Here is a 6,160-nt window from a genome sequence, read left to right on the forward strand (position 1 = left end):
GTCGCAGCCGCGTAACATCCATCGACAAGCGGAATGTTTTGCCGGGCCCGTTCAAAAGGATTGTTTTCGCGCACTATCAACGCTGTTGCGCGCAATAAATGGCATCGACAGAGAGAAAAAAAAAAGCGGCTACAGGAGATCCACGAGATCGCGACTCGTCGTGCCGTTTTAACGAGCACGGACTGCTTGCGAAGCTGACGTGTAAGCGTCATGTTGTGTGCTTTGGAATTTTATGTTCTTTTTCTACATCGGGTGAGCTTAACCTCTGAGTTTTTTATGCTTGGTTTAATTATTTACAATTCTCCTTTCTCGGAGAGAATAAAAAGAGAAGGGACGAACGGGGAAGTTTATGGAACGAGACTTTAACGAATAAATTACCTACATTCAAATTCTTTAAAAAAAAAAAAACATTCCAATGGATTTTTCAACGATGAAAACAATGTAAATGTCTTTTGGTTTCTTTTTTTCACAGTCATATAACGATAATGGCTATACGCCAAATAAATAATCGTGCTAATATGCATCTTATGTTTCTTCGTAACAAATACATTTTAAACCTCGTGATTCTCGTGAAATTACAACTACCAACAAAATAATATCAAATGTTACTGCGCATTCTTTACGCTATGTGGAATGCGTAGTAAAACATGACTGACCCCGAGATATTTCTGTAATTAACGCAGGCACAATTAAGCAGTCTGTCTCATTAGTGGCTTGAGAGCTTCCAACGGAAAAGAAAAAAAAATTTTCTCGACACATTACACAATAACAAAAATTGATCGCGGAAAAAACTTGATGGGCGCATTAAAAAATAACTGAAAATTTGATAACTTGCGCATTTAAAATATGTTTGTTTTATCACATTAGGTTTATGGAATATATTCTATTCCATAAACCTAATTATGTTATTTAGCATTATATAATTTAAAAGAAAAAGATGAATTTTTTATAGCAATGTATATTCTAACGTGTTTTAAAATAAAAAATTTAGAATTTATTGTTTTAACAAATTCAACTGTGAAAACATTTAAATGTAAATTGAAGCTATAACTAACGAGAGATTAATTACCTTGTAATATTTAATGATAAGTAGAAAAGCAATTATGCCATTTATTTTGAGCACAAAAATTAATTTTATATAAATCTGTGTAAATTTTTAAGTAGACTATTTCATGCGTTATAACTGTACCCGAGCAAAATGAAAATACTATGGTATTTTATCGCGAGCTGGAGCAGTCGTAAAATTACGAAGCGTGCGAAAAGCCCATTCTGAAAGTAATGTATCTTCTATACTTCGCAATATGTGCCTAAGGAAAATCTAAAATAGAACGTGAACGAATGTGGTAGACGCAGGTGCGTGTCACAAAGGCGCAATCTATTTCATCAATCAAGAGGAACAGATGCGTACTGAGTCTCATACATGTATTCAAAACCTTCAATGAAATATCGCTGAAATCCTCATATTTACTGTTGTCATTGATATTTAATATCTTAAAAGCGAAGCACAAAGTACCGATATTAATGGAATATTAAATTGCGCACACTAAAAATATGACTTCATCGATTTCCACAGTTCATATTGTAAATCTATTTGCATTACTCGTGCGAAGTGTATTTACACGCCAATATTGTATCTTAATTTCCATTGTTTTGTATGTGTGCACGCATGTGTGTGTATTCGATAATTTATAATTAAATAAAAATATATAATAATATTTTATATGTCCTCCAAATATAAACCCTAAATGTAAAGGATTTTTTTAATTCTGAAACAATTTGTCCTAATATAGTACTGTATATAAATCGCACGATATACATATACATAAGTTCAGCAATTATTGAAAGATTAAGTAATTATATTATCAAATTAATTACTACATATAAAAGGACATATACAAATGTAGCATTCTTACTGAAAAGTTTTGTGATATATAAAAGAATAAATGTAATAAATTGTACTTTTGTTTATAATATTCTACACGAAGATAAATAAAAATCGAATGTTATATTAATTTTTATTTATTAAAATTATTTTAAAAAATTTTATAAACAATAAATAAAGAGGGCTACGAGCCTAAAGAAGTTTAATAATCTATCTTAGACATACATATTAGATACACAGACGTTCCAACTCCGATCGGTCATTCTCAATTTTCACTCTGAATCTTTAATATTAAAATTTATAATCTTATAAATATAATAAAATATTTTCTGTTAAATATTTTAAAATTTTAAATAACAAATTCAATTTAATTAATAACATGTTAAAAAGTAAAAATATTAAAAAATAAACCAAATCTATGAAAAAAGATCATATACAGATATAACTAAGTATATAAATGCATTCAAAAGTATGCAATGTAAAAATTTAAAAAAACCTTATTTTATTCAATTCAAATGTATAAAAGTGAGTGTTAGATTAATAGATATCACTAAGCAAATATACCATTACTAAAAAAATAATCTCAAAAGACTTACAAAAACCTATAAAACCCTAAAAAATTATTTATGAAAAACGGATATTATATATAGACGTAGTTATCAAACAATAATACTGTCCATCAAAATTTGACTTGTTTTGTCTTTGGCATGTGGAATATTATTCCTCGAAAATTTTTAGTCGCTGGATTTAAATCCGTTCTCAGAATTCTATCACATTTACGTCACATTTACGAGAAAATTAGAATAATTTAGGCGAAAAATAGGTAACGATTTTGACCATATTTAGAATGGAATTGTTAATGGTATTGTGGACAAAGAAATTTTATTTTGCCAATTTTGTTTACTATTTTAAACCGAGTTATTCCACCTTTCGATAAACTTCAGCTCACTGTTTGTCTTACTCCCTTACTCTATTATGCTCTTACTTTTCTATTCTTGTGTTTATCCCGAGTATATAAATTAGTAAATTATTACATAATTTATCCGAAGATGGAATAATCGGCTCATAAAATGCTATTTTTTATCTTAAAATGAGTTTTTTTCGTTTCTGCCTGATTTTTATGACCATATTACGTAAGTTTGAAGAAGTTAGATTATGTCCGCTGCCCAGCGCTGCTCTGTCACGCTTCGTGTTCATAACGTGAGACACTACCGTATCTTTTTATCATGTGTAGCTAGTGTCATATCTTGATTTGTGTTTACTAGGCATGACTCCCAAGTTAGCACGATTATCGTTACAAAATCATTCATAATCAGCTATAATATGCGTTTCTGGAGTGCATTATGTACAGGTGATTTTTGTTATATTCTTTTTTATATATTCCTCTTTGGCTCTTTACATATTATAATTTTTTAATTATTTTTTTGTTCTTTTTTATTTTGTATTCTTGTTTTATTTTATTATTTCGCCATAGCGCAGATCTTCCCCGATTTCGAGTAAGCGCATCAAACGGTAATAACTTCAAACTCACGTAACTTGATCAGAAAAAATCATACGTTTTGTCATATAGCATGCTATTGGAACGTCATTAATGTTTCATTACTTGTTTTCGAACTCCTTAATCTTTCATGAAGCTCACGGAATGTAAAATACAGTTCTAAAATTCGCTAAATTGAACAAGTCACGCCTACGGGACACACGATGTATTTTTTCTGCTGAATTGCTTGTTTCGGTACATTACTAGAATTGCACCAGACGAAACGTGCGCAGAATTTTTAATAATTTACTAAAACGCAAGTAAGCCAGCAAGAAAAAATGCATCATGTGCCGCAGGCTTGACTTGTATAATTTAACAAATTTCTAGGACTGTATTTTACATCTGTGAGATTGTATGTATTTTACATATACGTGAAATGGAGGATTGAAAAAACTTCAAAACAATAAAAACATTAATGACGTTCTAGAATGCGCTATGTGACAGATATTTTTATTAATTTATATCACTATTTTGCTCGATTGTTCAGTATTTGTATATCTACTTCTATACTTAAAGATCATTTATTTATTCAGCTGTATTTGAAATGCTTTCCATGAAATGACTAATTTCAGCTGTAATATTGACTGATTTCCCCAGCGGAGCTTTCAATATATTAAACATTCGACACGTTTCACGATTTGTTGCATCGCACGTCAAACGATCGTAAATTTTTTGGAAAGTTGCGTTTTTTACAGTAATAAAAAAAGAATCGTGGTTAGGGTCTGAGAGAGAAAAAGAGAGAGAGAGAGAGAGAGAGAAAGAGAGGCGGGGACCTGCGGGGTTCGCTCGTAACTCGCGTGGAAATTACACGTTTAATTCGCGATGTTATTTACGAGCGAACGGACACTCGTCGACCACCCTCGGGGGAATGGACAGGGGAGGTCGAGGTATACATCGCCCTTCTTGGCAATCCGCCACGTATCTCGGCTTAATCAAGGAAATTATGGCGCGAATCGCTCTAAACGTCCGGTTCCGTTAGCGAGGTCGCATATTTCGCGCCGCGACACGTTCGATATCAGCACGGCGCGTGAATTAAAAACTTTTGACGAGCGGCACGTGACAAGGTTTTACGAGCCCGCAGCAAAGGGAAAACGAGCAGGTCGGTCACGAGGAATTTTGTAGATGGTGGATTAATTAAACAGCCCGTATAAGAGTGGCACACGCCATAATCGACCTTTTCGCCTGGAAAGACCACGAATAAACTCGAGGGTGAACATATAACAGCAATACTAATAGCAAGACTGCTAAATAAACACGCGTATTATGGTATGTCGTTACGAATAATTACTATGAAAAATTATCCATGTGGGACATCCGAGACGCTAGTTTAATTTTTTTTTAATACAAGACAGATTACGTAGCGTTTACGTAGCTTATTACGTTCCATCTTTGTCTTATTCACGCACTCGTTAAGAAAAATGTTAGATGCATAACATCTCAAAAAATTTTTATTTCTGTAATTACATTAATATTCATACATCTGTCTCCTGCAGATATAGATGTATTCAGGATTTCAGTCAATGAGGAAGGGAAGAGAAGGAGGAGGTAAACATTTCTCTTTACATAACACTTATTATTAACATTTATATTAAAGCATGCAGCCTTTTAAGACATTTAGCAAACCTTTTTACAAACATTTTGAAATACAAATTGGGCAATAAGCATTTACTTTTCATCGTCAAAATAATTTTCATAATTTAATCGTGTCTCTTTTCCAAAATTTAGAGAGAGATGGAAAACGTCTTCGCATACGTCTATGCTTGTAAACTTTTCGAAGATATAATCATATAAAATATTTGTAAAACTCGCTTTTTTAATTGAAAAGAATTATACAAATGCAAATTAATTGTTCTGACAGTCACCTGAGCTTTATCAATGATATCTTAAGCTGTCTCTTGCAAGACAATGAATGAAGGGGTTTTGATAGCCACCAATGATGTTGAAAGTTATAAGATTCATTGAGCCACGACAAATTATTTGTCGAGACTGGCGGCAAATGAAATTTCTTCCGGACGGATTAAATTTGCATCCTCATTAACTGCTTTTCCTGCCTGCAGAAAGTTACAGAGCTCCCCGTCGTTCTGTAAACATCTTAATGGACGCTCGGTGAAAAATCTCTAACATTTTTATAGTCGCGGAACGTTCACGAAGAAAGTTCTTGTTTTCACTGTACATTGTACTGACAGCGTGCCTAACGTTATCACGCGCATCGCACTCCACGGTATCTCATAGCGGGGGATATAATTGTAGTTTAAATTCGGTTCTCCCTACCCGTTGCAACCGATATCGGTAATCGTATTATTACGTGAATCCGGCTCCCGACCTATTACTAGTGAAGTATTATCGCTCGAAAAGTTAAGCCTCTTACGCTGGCTCTACGATCTATAAATTTTACATTGTTCTCGCTTGAAACGCGCTCAGCTTTTGGACGAGTCTTCCTATGGCAATCCACAAAATGGCAAAATAATATACTTGAGCGCCATGCGATTTAGAATTCTCCGTTGGAACTAGCTATACGCGCGAGACAGAATGCTAATTTTGCAATAGAGGTTTAAAACGAGGGGGTGGTAACCACTATCTGAAATATTATCCAACAGATTACGTGATTTTGTTCAATTTTATATAATTTTATTTGATGACAAATAATTTTCCTCACTATATCAGGACGTTGTTTATGACAAGCGTTGTTTATAAGCGGCAATAGTCGTCACTAGACATGAGTCGCGTGCCTAGCAACGGCG

Source organism: Cyphomyrmex costatus, unplaced genomic scaffold (genome assembly GCF_001594065.2).
Source record: "Cyphomyrmex costatus isolate MS0001 unplaced genomic scaffold, Ccosl1.0 scaffold538, whole genome shotgun sequence".
Classification (NCBI taxonomy): Eukaryota; Metazoa; Arthropoda; class Insecta; order Hymenoptera; family Formicidae; genus Cyphomyrmex; species Cyphomyrmex costatus.